Source organism: Vicia villosa, unplaced genomic scaffold (assembly GCF_029867415.1).
Source record: "Vicia villosa cultivar HV-30 ecotype Madison, WI unplaced genomic scaffold, Vvil1.0 ctg.000442F_1_1_1, whole genome shotgun sequence".
Classification (NCBI taxonomy): domain Eukaryota; kingdom Viridiplantae; phylum Streptophyta; class Magnoliopsida; order Fabales; family Fabaceae; genus Vicia; species Vicia villosa.
In genome coordinates this window covers 122145-136832 of record NW_026705210.1, presented here as the reverse complement: position 1 = coordinate 136832, position 14688 = coordinate 122145, and positions in this window count along the sequence as shown.

Here is a 14688-nt window from a genome sequence, read left to right as displayed (position 1 = left end):
GCATATTGTATGAGGTTGCGGTATCATTTTCGTCATCGTCCCTTAAAAGGCCTACAGCTTTAGCAGGAGTCGAGTATCACAAAACATATGCAAAGTAAAGACATAATTTAAAATGAGTGATAGCGAAATAATTTATTCAAGACAAACATATGCAATGCACTGATGATGATTATTAAGACAGATAATGTGTATCATGAGTCAAATGTTTAAACAAACAGAAAAGAAACTCGCAAATGAAAGTAGATCTAATGATCCAAAAGTTCGTCCTTCTAGACGTCAATCATTCGTGTCATAATTTGGCATGGGAGCAGTGATCGCTATAGGGGTGTTAGGAGGATTGAATTTAGTTTCCCATCATCGATCATATCTTTGAATCTTATTCTTCAAAGTCCAGCAATTGTTAGTGTCATGTCCAAGACTGTTGGAATGATATGTACGCCTCACATTGGAATTATAGAGGGGAGAAGAGGTGTTGGGATTCCTAGGAGCATCCCTCAGAGTAATCAATCTGATCTTCAATAGATGTCGTAATGCTTGAGCTGACGACATATGGATTTTGGTGAATTGACGCTTAGGTGCATCTGGCTTGCGTCGTTGTTGTGGAACTGGTGTAGAGATTCAGAGTATCCGGGGTTCGAGCTTCTGGAATGTGTATCTGATAAGAATGTTTCATAATGTCCAGGGTTCGAGCTTCCGAAATGTATATCTGATTGGAATGTTTCAGAAGTCTGGGGGTCAAGCTTCCAGAATGTTCATTTGATTGGAACTTTCAGAATGTCCAGGGTTCGAGCTTCCGGAATGTATATCTGATTGGAATGTTTCAGAAGTCTGGGGGTCAAGCTTCCAGAATGTTCATCTGATTGGAACTTTCAGAATGTCCAGGGTTCCAGCTTCCGGAATGTATATCTGATTGGAATGTTTCAGAAGTCTGGGGGTCAAGCTTCCAGAATGTTCATCTGATTAGGATTGATTTGTTGATGGTATTTTTCTGACCAGTTGGTCGACATTAGAAAATGGTTTGGTCGCGTCTTTGTCTGAAGAATTCTGAATTTTGTCTTTGAACGTCCTTCTTTGAGAATCAAGCTCACCATATCGAGTGGGTCATCGCCTCTAACTCGGGATACTTCTTGAATTGGAAGGTATGTGGCTAGAGGAAAATAAATCCTCTTGCCCCTTGATAGGTACTAAGTCTATGGATTGGAAGGTATGTGGCCAGAGGAAAATAAATCCTCTTGCCCCTTGATTAGGAATTCGGTCCTTGATAAGAGTACCTGAAATTGTGCGCCCTAAATCCCTAAGATCCTTGAAAGGGTTAGTTAGATCATGTTATGCTTATGATGTCATGAATGTTATGCGAATGCAGTTCATTAGGCATAGCGTGAGATAGCAAGGGCAAACAAGTCCTTTAACAAAACCTGCAAGGAAACAAAGGTTAGTAGCAAACACAAACAAGTCACACAAGTGTCCTTAGGTTTTGAGGCTCGCATGAAGTTCGTAGGTAAGTACCCTCCCCACTGAAGTTAAGTTGGTTCAACCTGTCCTACATAAAGATCGGGTTCTAGGGAGCTCATATCATTGACCTTTCTCGAAGGCGCTTATCTCAGTTCGGCAATCGAATCACCAACCGAGAAGGTCCTGAAAGTCCAGTCCATATGAGTGTAGCATCGAGTATCAACCAACTTCAGTCGGAACCAAAGCCAGCTATCTCGCTACTTTCTAATAGGCCAAAGCCAAGTTCGACTAAGGTTCTACGGGCAAATTAGTGCTTAATGACACCACGCGGCAGCCAAGCATTTCCTCAGGTCGGATCCCAAGGAACACCAGGACAAACCAATGTGTCACACTAACGATGGCCACCATATCAACCACATCAGTATACGTTGTGCAGTCTCCTTGGTCTCATGCCATTTACCTAAGGTTCTCGGATCCGGGTTAGGATCTTTCACACAAGTAAATACCCAAAACAGCCTTTGAAATATAAATGTAGCAACCTGCCTAAAAACTTAAAGTTTTAGAGTCGCCACCTATTCCACCAAGGCGAATAGGAAACCTATGCAATTAAGAGATCAGGGTAAGATACTATATTCAGGTCGAGGGAAGGTGTTAGGCACCCTCAACTCTTTCCTAAAGGCTAACATTCAAAGATAAAGGTTTATGGCAAGGTTTATAAAGAAAGGTGACAGAGAGTAATTATAAAGCTAATTATATTGACAGGATTAGAATTTAGAGGAAGGGGGACTCGCCTTGTTGCCAAGTGCCTACGTACCTCCTTATGGAGGATCAGAGTCTACGTAGTTCGGGGAAAGGGTTGTACGCCCTTAAGATTAGAATTTGATTTGGTATGGTTTGAAGGCTTTTTGAATGGCCTATTGTAGTTTTGAATAAGGATGAAAATCCGTAGTTTGATTTGAAGTGTTTTGAATGTTTTAAGTTTGGGAAGTGTTTTAGGATTTGGGCGTACAACCCTGGTTTTAATTTGTTACCATTAGTTGCGATAATCAATAGGTTTGATTACTACGGCTAACGGATTAAAGGGAGGATTGCTAACCACTATAACCGATAGATTCGATTATCGCGAATAGCAAATGTGCGTATTTTAATTATCGTTACTCCTCATAACCGATAGATTCGATTACAAATAATAACGAATTTTGATAAAGGGAAAATGCTAATCATCGTAACCAATAGCTTTGGTTAAAACCGTTTAGCAAAATAAATATTATTTTAATTTATATTTAATTATTTAAAGGATTGATTATTACCCACCGCGATCAATTAATTTAATCGAAGCGAATAAAATTCTAAATTTGTTTGGCTAAAGCCTACGTTGGCTAGAAAACCCTAATCCTAATACTTTAGCCACTGGGCAATGGGATTAAGCGAACCCTAATGCATTGATAGCCTTTCTAGGGTTTTTGTGATTATAATAATTAAATATATTAAATCGAATAATCGAAAATAATTGAATAATCGGGATAATCGGGAAAATCCTAATATTAACTATCTCCTAATCATCTATCCAACCCTAATTATAAATAGATTAATTAAATTATCTAATCTTAAATAATTAAACAATAAAAAATAAATAATAAAGAAAAACTATATGGAAGAACCTGGTTGTAATCCTGTATGAGCAGCTCTTGAGGGTTCATGATGGAGGTGCTGTTTCTGGACGTTAGATCTGGATCGTAAGAGACTTTATGGCTAGATGCTGAGAGTGCATGGTGGACGTGTGTTGGTTACGAGCACCAGATCTTGAAGTTTGAAGTTTGAAAATTGTGTAAAAATAAAGGGAGACGCTGGGTATCGAACCCAGGTCTCATTGGTAATAATCTTCTTTCCTCCACCACCTGCGCCGCGTTCTATTTCTGAAATTAATATGGCCGTAAAACATTATATTAATATTTGTGTCAATTCTGGGAATTCAAACGAAATGTCAAACCGGGCCCCACTATATCCTGTGTACGCCAATGATATGAAGAGAGAGGAGGTCTGTTTGTTGACCCTCCAATCAGGATACCCAGATGTGCCACGCGTGACTTCAAACGGAGCTGTCACTTTTGCAGCCGCCGGAACAGTGGCGGAGGTCATCTTCTCCGACCGTACACACGACCTGCAACCTGAAAACGATGCATACAAGACGGGAAACTAACCCAGTGCACATAAATAACACGCTGCGAGTTCATTGGTAGCATTCTTTTCCCTTAAAAGTGCCTGCAAATTTGAGTACAAAGCTCTAGGAGCTTCATGCCCTAATAATGGTAACTCACCGTCCGGCCACCAAAAGTTACGAATGAATGATCAATTCGATCCTAAAACATCATACAAACTCATTGGTGATGTTAGTTTTGATCGAAACCCTCTGTAAATAAAAAAACAATAATGCATATCATTCTTAAAAATATGAATGTATGTATAGTTATATAATAAGCATGGGGGCTGTGCAAGTGATCCTTCTTACCTTTTCCTACCTCCAGAACGAGATTCAAGGGTTAAATGGCCCTGAGGAAGTCTCCAATTCAGATTTCAAAATTACAAGTTTATGTGTAATTTTGAGCTTTGAGAACCCTAGCTCCCCTTGTCAAATTTTCGTCCCCCCTTTCCTTAGTGAGTGTTTTTAGAATATATATGGCTCATTTAGGGTTGTGAACTTTTGAAGAAATATTTACTCATTTAATTGAAAAATAATTGATTGATTTTGGCATGAACTATTACTATATTTGGCCAATTCTATTTTGTGCAAATTTTCTTTCTAATCTCAGCCATTGGATTGGATTAAATCAAGGGACAAATTTGGTGTATCAATCATATAATTATTTTATGATTTTTATTTGATTTTATTTGAATTTTAAATTATAAAATAAAATATAAATAAATAAATATCATAATAATAATATATATTGATCATTGGGCCTCTTTTGGATTTAATATCACGTGGTCAAAACAAACATTAAGGCCCATTACTAAAAAATATCAAACTCTTCACTTAGATTTTTCATGCATCTTCTCAAAATCGTCTAACTTTAACCATGCGTATCTCCCTCAATTTTAACCCTATGGATGTGCTTTTGATCAATTTAGAAAGCTTAAAGTGTCCCCTAAATGATCCTTTTTGTTTCGTCTCAATTGAAGCTTCCATGCTCAAGTTATAAGCTTTGACCTGAAAGGTGTTCTTTGTTGACTTTTCGGAGGACCTATAATCTCTTGTACCATATCTCCCAAATGATGCATTTCTGGCATTGGCTTGTGAGAGACAAAGTTGTAGAGAATCAAATTTCCTTCAAAATAGGCTTTGGTTGGGAAATTTTTGATGCTCCATGTGAAAGTTATGACTAGTCAATGTTGAGTTGACTTTCTCCTATAAAAAACCCTAATTTGAACCTTTGCATTTGTTCATTTCTGAGTTTTTATTGATGGATCACGATCAACCTTTGATCAAATGATAGATATAACCTCACATACTTGATGTCGACCAAAAATCTTGAAGTTTGACTGTATTTTGACTATAGTTGACTTTTAAGTCAACATAGTCGATTATTGATCATCTGAGTCATTGAGTGGGCAAACTTTGGAACTTGAAGCTTGACTTTTGACATGGAGATTCTTTGAGACATATGAGAGACCTTGAGATTCATTTGAGGCCTTGAATATTCATAATTCTTTGATAAAATGAAAACCCTAGTTTTGAGGTCCTCGATTAGGAGAGAATGACTTGAATGAACCTTTGAACCTTGTGCCATTGAAGATGCATAGAGGAGGGCAAATTTTGGGGTATGACAATAAAGCAGACAAATCAAACAATTAAAGTGAATCCTAAACTCTAAGGTAACCCCTCTTTTATTCGAAAGCGTCCCCAGCAGAGTCGCCAGTTCTGTAATACGGTGAACTGACTTTTTTATCGAAATGTACGGTTAAGCATGAGTCGCCACCGACTTTTATTTTATCCAATTGGAAAGGCAAAAAGAACAGGAAAGACCTTTGAAAGATTTTGAGTTCGGGGGGTAGGTTATACAAAGGGAAGGTGTAAGGCACCCTTTGCATCCATGGTTATCCATGGGCTCTTAATTGCTTAGCTCGCTTGTTTGTTTGAATTGTTTGAAAAGTGTCGTGTGTGAATAGTAAAAAGGTTTCGTTAAGGACTTTAGCTTGTAAATAAGCGTAGCCTTGTTTGAAATTGTTTTGAAATAGGAGATGTGAAAAGTATTTTGAATTTGTTTGAATTGAGCAAGCAATTAAGAACTACCTACCCTAAGTTTGTCTTTCATGTTCTTTAAGTCTTTCGGGCTAAAGGGTCTATCCATACCATGAGAGGGTAGGAAGCCTTTCAATTGGATGTGCGGGTCATCGAAGGGTCATCGAGAATAATCGTTCACCACAAGACTGTCCCTACCATAAAGAGGGCAGGTAGTCTAAGGGAAGGACATAATAGTCATTAAGACAACAGTAAGGATACCTTAGCAATCGAAGGGACTATCACCATTTAATCGAGGGACGAGATCATATTTATCGTAGGCAACTCGAAGGGACTATGATCTTTTATTCCGAGGGACTATGATGATTTGAATCCGTAGCAAGCTAAGGTATCCCTACGCTCGAAGGGACTTGACTATTTTGATCGAAATCGAAGGCAACAGGCAACAGGAGGGATACCCTAAAGGTGAGTGTGTGCAGCAATCACGTGTTAGATTCAGATATTTAATCTTGAATTAGTGATCTATGTTTAATTTTGATCTTGCCACTCCCTATTTACTAACCACCCAGTTAATATTATGCGGAAAAATAAAATGCGGAAAGTAAATGTTCTACGCTATTACAAAGCTTCGGGAATGGGGAGTACATGATAAAAACCGGGGGAGGTGCGAGAAAGTAAAGGTCCTAATTACTATTACATCAAAAACTGAATAAGCGACCTATACACCTTCTAGAATTTAAATGGCAGAAAATTAAATTATTGAAATAAAGGCAAAATTTTAAATAAAAGGCAGAAATTAAAAGGCGAAATTAAAAGGCAAAAATAATTAAAGGCAAAACAATTTAAATAGAGGGCATTCGACAATCATGGAGTATGGGATGAGAAGAGAATTTGCGCGTTTTTAGAAAATTGAATTTGATTACAAAAGGGTAAGCCTAAACCCTTGTGGCTAAACCTAAGGGTAAAATCCTAGTTGATGGACAACACCTACCAAAATATGTGATTTTTTAGGGTTAAGGGCAAAGATAAGTGATGAAACCTAAAATCAGACTAAAATTGAATTATTGATCTGAAAACCCTAATTTGATTAAATTAGCCTAAGGCTAAATTTTATATTATTAATTTGGCCTAAATTAAAAATTAAATTGATTTTATTAAACCAAACTCAAAACTAAATTAAAAAAATTAAGCCTAAATAAATTAACATTTATTAACCTAAATTCAATTATTAAACTAATTTAAATTATTAACCTAAAATATTTAACTAATAAGAAGTTTGGATTTTTTAAAAGGAAAAAATAAAAACAAACAAAGAAAAGAAGAAAAAAAAACAAATAAAACCATTAAAGGAACCTGGGCTGGGCGTGTGATCTAGCGTGGTTGCTCTTGAGGATGTACGATGCGCCTTCCTGTTCATGGGCGTTGGATCTGGAGCTAGCAGAGATCTGATGGTTTGTGGCTGAGGGTACATGATCCTGTATGCGCGTGAGGCACGCTGGATCCGAAGACTGAACACATGATGTAATTCATAAAAATAAATTGTTGGGTTAATAGTAGTTTACCCCCCTGTAATATGAGCGAGTTTTGGTTTACCCCCCTACCGTTGCCAAAGGCAGGTTTTGACAACGGTTTTTTTGAAAAAACCGTTGCCAAAGGGTAGGGAGGGGGCAAAAACAAAATTCGCTAACATTACAGGGGGGTGAATTACTATTAACCCTAAATTGTTAGAAGCCTGGATCGAACCCATGCTCTATGGGTAACGAGCCTCTTACGCTGGCCACATGTGCTGCACAAGTTTTCATGTTAATGTATCCATCATCAATCAATAAATAAGAAGCGAATAAATAAATGGTGAATTCAAATTGTGAGTCAAAGTGGGCCCCTTTTGTTCGTTGCATCCAACCAGGTTGAGAGAGAGAGAGTTTTATTCTTTTGACCCCCCAATAGGAACGATCGCTGGTGCCACGCGTTCTTTGACTCCTCCTTGGCTTTCGTCGGACCACCACCCATGGCGGCTGGAGCCTTCTTCTCCGATAGCCCTTAAACCTGCGACCTGCAAAACAACGCAAAACGAAAAGGCAAAACGACCAGATCCAATAATTACGACCCTGCGATTCTCATGGAACCGTTAGTTTAAGCCGAAAACGTCTGCAACCAGGGGAACAGAGCTTCCTCGTTTTTTAGCCCTAACAATGGTGAGGTCTATCATGGCGTTCAAACTTGCATGTAAAGCGTTAGATGTGTTCTAAACATGTGTGTGAAACGATCTGGGCAAAGAAATTCAGTCAATAACGCGTTAATTTAAGGGAACGAAAACAATAAAATTATCAAACCGGTGTGCTTTAGTTGATGCGTTCTGGCATGCTCCGATCTCGTATGAAGATATAGATCGGTTCCTGTGAGCTTCATGAAGCTGATAGAATGCTCATAATCGATCGTGAAGGATTGGAAACTGACCACGAGTATTGCACCATCTCTTGAATATTTTTGCAACTTGGAACCCTATTTTTTCTCCAAAATTCGTCCTCTCTCTTGCTGAAGGTTTAGAATATATATATATATAGAGGAAGAGATTAGGGTTAAAAAACTTGTAGAGAATGCCATTGATTGATTGGAAAATATTTGATTGGATCTTGCATGAAATCTTTCCAATATTGGCCAATTTTATTTCCATGACTTCTCTTTCACGTATGATTTGGCTTGGTGTATCAATTTAAATATCCAAAACTTATCTCATAATATTTGATAGTTGAATCATGATTTTATTTTATTTAATTTTGAATTTAAGTGAGTAAAATTCAAAAATTAATGAAATAAAAACCATGAGATTGCATGAGATTACTCTATGGGTCCCAAGGAAATTTTTAGATTGACTTTGATTTGTAATATTGATCACATAATCCTTTATTATTTATTTTATGATTTCTTTGATTTTGAATTGAATTTAATTGAATAAATTCAAATAAAAATGTAATAAAATCAAGAAATAAATAATATTTGGTTTATGGGCCTCTTATAAGCTTAAAACCACGTGAGAAAGCCAAGAGTCCAAGCCCAATGTTCAAAAGTATGAATTTTGTCCATTTGAGTTCCATGCATTTTCTCAAAATCGCCCAACTTGTGCAATTTGTATCTTGCTCAAATTTCAACATTTTTGAATGTTCTTGGACTTTTTAGAAAGCTCAAAGGATCCTCTAAACACTCCTTTTGGTTTCATCTCAGTTGAATTTACCATGTTCAAGTTATGAGCTTTGAGAAAAAATGTTTTTTGGCGATCTTTTAGAAGGATCTATAATGTATTAGCTCATATCTCTCAAATGAAGAATTTTTAGCCTTGGCATGTGAGAGACAAAGTTGTAGAGAATTCAATTTCCTTTAGAATGAGCTTTGGATGGGAAATTTATGATGTTCCATGTGAAAGTTATGGTTGGTCAAAGTTTAGTTGACTTTCTTCTAGAAAACCCTAATTTAGAAACTTTAAGTTTCGTTGATTTCTGAACTTTCCTTGATGAATCATGATCAATCCTTGATCAAATGATGAATGATACTTCAAAATAAGGATGTTGACCAAAAATCGGGAATTTTGACTGTACTTTCACCATAGTTGACTTTTAGGTCAAACTGGTCGACCGTTGATTATTTGAGCAATTGAGTGAGCAATCTTTTGAAACAGAGCTTGAAACTTGGCATGAGGATCATTTGAATCATATGGCAGGCCATGGAGTTCATTGGAGGCATCAGAACCTGACTTTCCTTTGAGAAAGGCAAAACCCTAGTTGTGAGGCTGTTATTTAGGATAGAGACTACATGCTTCTTTCTTGTGTATCTTTGAGCATTTGAAAGTTAGATGGATTTATATATGAATAGATATGTTGGGCAAATTTTGGGGTATGACAAGAGGCACGAAGAGCGTCATAGGAAATAGTGAGACTTATGTCATCCATATATAAAAGGATATAAGCAGTATCAATACTATGATGGTAAATGAGTAAATAGTTACCAAAGATGCTGAGATAGAAACCCAATGTGGCAACATAGTCAGATATTCTTTGGTACCAGGCACAAGGTGCTTGTTTGAGACCATGTAGAGACTTCTTGAGGAGACAGACATGCTTAGGTTATTGTGGATCACGAAATCCAACAGGTCGGTGCATATACATGGTTTCGTTAAGATTTTTATGAAAAGACACATTCTTGACATCTATTTGATGGAAACACCTTGACTTAGATAATACAATGATAAGTACCATGCAAATAGTGGCCTGTTTGACGAAAGGGCTGAAAGTTTCATCATAATTGACCTTGATTGTTTATCAGCACAATTAAATACAAGAAGAGCTTTGTATCGCTCAAAAGAACCATCAGATTTCTTCTTATGCCTGAAAATCCATAAACTTTGAATAAAATTAGCATTAGAGGTACGATGAACTAATTCCTACGTCTTATTTTCAATAAGAGCATCATATTCATCTTTCATGAACATTTTCCAATTATGATCATTTAATGCATCAATGATATTTGTAGGTAAATGAAAGATAAAATGGTGAGTGGATGTATATAGGTTGAAAATTTTATGGGGTTTGACAATTCCTTGTTGTGATCGGGTTGTCATTTGAGGTGAATAAGGTCCAGGAGTGGAAATAGGAGGCTAAATAAGTGGATAGGAGGTGGTCGGTGTTGTTTGTGTAAATGAAATTGTTGTTTGGATGGGAGTAGGTTGTTGTGCCGAGGGTTTTTTTGAGAAGGGGAAAGGTTGTTTGGTTTGTGGTTTGAGAGGGAGGAGTATGTTGGGATGCTAGTGATGGTGGTTGGGGCAGTGTTATGTTGGGAGAGGAGGATGGTGGAGGCGTGTACACTTTTGCGGTCAGAAGTGAGATTATGTCGTCATCTAAGAAGTTATAGTTAGTCGTTGTAGGAGAATTCATGGTGAAAAAGGAAACACGTTTTCCTACAAAATAATATGCCGAGAGATAATGATTTTGCGACTTGACAGTTCGTAATACTTATAACCTTTATGAGTAGACAGATATCCTAGAAAGACACATGGTGTTGACCGAGGCTCAAGTTTATTCCTAGTGGTGGAAGGAATTAAGGGATAACAAAGGCATCCGAATACTCGGAGGTGTGAATAGGCAAGGTCTTTTTAGTAAAGAATTTTTGTGGGTGATTGGAGAGTGGGTTTCTTATTTGGACGTATGTTGTGTAGGTAAGTGGCCATTTGAAAGACATGGTGCCAAAAATGGGTTGAGTAGACACATTAGCAAAGAGGGTTCAAATGATGTTATTGATTGTACTAATTTTTCATTCAAATTTTCTATTTTGAGGGGAGGTGTGAGGACAAGAAAATCTAAAGGAAATTCCATTTAGTTCACAAGACTTTTGAAAGAGAGAGTTATTATATTCTCTGCCATTGTCATATTTAAAATATTTTATTTCATGTTCAAATTATGTTATAATCTGAGCATGAAATTGTAAAAAAAAATAGAATGTACTTGTGATTTTTTTGAGATTTGAAAAGTCTATAAATAGTTTGTAAAATCATAAAGGAATGAGACATAATAATGATACCCTCTAGAGCTTAATACATGAGAAGTCCAAAGATCACAACGAATGATGTCAAAAGACATGCAAGTAATTTATAAAGAATCATGAAAAAAATTTAATATAGAAAAGGCAAAATACCCTTTTTGGTCCCGTATGTTAACCTCGGGGTTCATTTTGGTCTCTTAACTTCAAAAAGTTTCATATTAGTCCCTTAACTCTTCAAAAGGTGTAATTTTAGTCCTTTTTGGCATATTAGCGACGGATTTAGCGACCGATTTTTGAGTTTTTCCGTCTCTAATATGACAAAAAGGACTAAAATCACACCTTTTTAAGAGCTAAGGGACCAATTTGAAACTTTTTGAAGTTAAGGGACCAAAATGAACCCCGAAGTTAACTTACGGGACTAAAAAGAGTATTTTTCCTATAGAAAAAGAGTGACAAAAGAAATCATTTAGCAACTTATTACATAGCAAAAGTTTATTTTCATGAAGAGAATTTAAAATAGAAGCTCCCGGATGTCCTAAACGACTATGCCATAACTCGGTAGATGAAGCGGCAACAACATATGATGGTGATGTTGTTGTGTTTTGTCTTGTGGAAATGGGTACAGGTCACCAAAACTATTACATCTCATTAAAAGTGGTCATGTCTGAAAATCCTTCACAAAAAATTGAAAGGATCAAATACAACTGAGACATCATTATCAATTGTAAATTTTCTAACATAAACAAGATCTTTATAAATTTCGATGCATGTAAGAAATTTTTTAATGTTATAGAATTGGGTAAAGATGCATGTCCACAACCTATAAAGGGAATATGATGACCATTTCCAACAATAATATTATTACTCGTGTTAAAATAAGACGTGAGGTTACCTCCATTTCTCGTTATATGTGAAGTTTGTAACACCCCAAATTCTAAACTAATTATTTTAGCGTGATGCTTAGCTGTATTGATGAATTTTGGTGTATTTTAGAATAATTAGAATAATGAGTGGAATTATTTTAATTAGTAAAATAAAATAATATCAGTGTTAGATATATTAAGGGCAAGAGCGGTCAATTGTGAAGAGTAATTGAGGGCAATATGGGAAGACCATATTAGGGGTCTTAGGGGTAAAAAGAGAAAAGAGAAAAGAGGGAATCATTCTGCACGATTAAAGTTTTGAGAAGAGGCAGAAGGAGAGAGCTAGGGCACGAAGAACATGGAGGAATACGTATAGAGAACGCGAAGAGAAATAGAATCCAACCATGAATCGAGGTAAGGGGGGACTCTTCTGGTTAATTTCTATTATGCGATTGTAGGTAATAGAATAGATTGATATGTGATTCGATTCGATTGAGTATATTGGGATTGGGATTGTTGGTTTTGGGGAGATTGATGATATTTCATGAAATTATGATTGGAAAATGTGTTTTAATGATGCTTGATGATGTGTGATAATGTCTACTATGTTTTTATACCTTTATATGATGTTGGGAATGCATTTGGGGTGAAAGGAGTGCGAAATCGCAGGTCTGTCGCAGAATAGCGAATTGCTAAAATCACAGGTCCGCTGAGCGGAGGGGGTCCGCTGAGCGGAGGTCCCAACATAGTTCGCTTCTGCCTGGTCCCGCTGGTGCTCCGCTGAGTGGACCCTGCTGGGCAGAAAATTTTCCAAACTTAGAAATTGCGTATCTTTTGATCCGTGTATCATTTCTTAGTGCCGTTTTGGGCGTTGTGCAAGTAATTAAATGTTTTATATGATGAATGATGAATATTGGTATTAGCTGACTTTATTTCCTTAAAAACTAGATTTAATTACTTGATGAGAATTGAACATTGTGTGCATATGAGATATGTGTGACAATGTGTTTGATGTGATGATGAATTGGTTGTGATTTGTTATTATGATTGCGATGGATGCATGACTATTTGAATGATGTTGAAAACATGTACATACTTATTCGGTGATGTGGTGTTGAGATGAGTTGTTCATCGTGATTCGGTGTGTTTTAAGTATGTTATATGTGTTTCATTCATTCATATGCATTGATGTTGGATCCCGGTGATGTTTGGATCGTTGGTGGACATATTTCCCATTGTGTGGAAATTGTGTCGGTGGGCCGTATCTCGATGAGGCGTAGATCGGTTAGGTGGATTGATTCCACGGATTATTGGTACCACATGCATAGTGTCAGTCGGTCATATGCATCTTTGTCATAACATGATTAAGTTGATTTTTGTGTTATGTTTGGTGTTGTATTTGTTGTGATAGATGAATGATAATTGAATATCTGAATATACGTCAAATTGGGTGAATGATATGTTATGATGTTTTATTGCTTATGATTGCATAACATTGATTAATTGAGAATGAGACTCACCCTTACTTGTTGACATTTTTTCAGATTTGAGAAGTAGCGGCATTAGTGCTCGGTGAGGATGACTCGTAGAGTTTATCCGTTTATGTTGGGTCGTGTCGGTCATGCTCTGATCTTGTAACCCTGGGGAAACGATAGTTATAGAGTTTTATGAGATTACTCTATTTTATTTGGTGTTGAATTATAATTCTATTGGTTGTATTAACGATGTTTTGTATTCCGCTGTGAAACATGATTATGTTTTTGGTAAATCGTTTTCCTAATGAAGCATGACTTTGACCTTAGTTGGTTTATCTGTTTTAAATAATTGTGGCACCCTTGTGTATATGTTTTTACTCTGATTATTTATTTAATTTCTGCGGGGTTTAGAAGGGTGTTACAATAGTGGTATCAGAGCAGGTCGGTCCGTCCGGCCAATTGTCGAGTCAGTTGAGTTGCACGACAGTTGAATATTGTCGGCGTACTATCCCTTGGTACGCGACATGTGAGTGAGTCACTATCGGTACTTGTTTGTTTGTTGCGGGAGTTGGGTTGAAACAAGTGGGGGAGAAGCTTCGCTTCTCGGTTATGTTTCAGTTGTAAGATGATTGATTCAGTAGGCTGTTGTTGGCAACAGTGCAAGCGTTGTTGGAGTTGTTGTTTTTTTTTTGAATCGAAGGTGACTTGAAATTAGGAAGTTACAATGTATCAGCTCTGCTGATGGGCTGCGAAGTGGTCAATTGAGTAGCCTTGCGTCTCAGAAGAGGTTCAGCTGCAAGTTTGCAAAGAGCATTGATGTCGTAATGTTTCAGAAATCGCACTTCGGCGATGGAATATGTTGCTCAAGTTATAAGAATTTTTGGGAGTGAAGAGATATGATAAGGGGCTGTTTGGAATGTGATCGAGTTGAAGAGAATGAGTTTTGGAGTGAGATTTTCGTAAGCAAAACGCAGGAAAATTGCTGAATAGCTGCAGAGTTTCGAAAATTTATAACTGGAGTTCTGGACATCCGATTTGAGTTCCGTTTGAAGCGTCAGAAAGCTAATGAGATGAACTTTGTTATAAAAATGGTTGCAGCAACTGTAACATATTTAATTGTGACAGGATA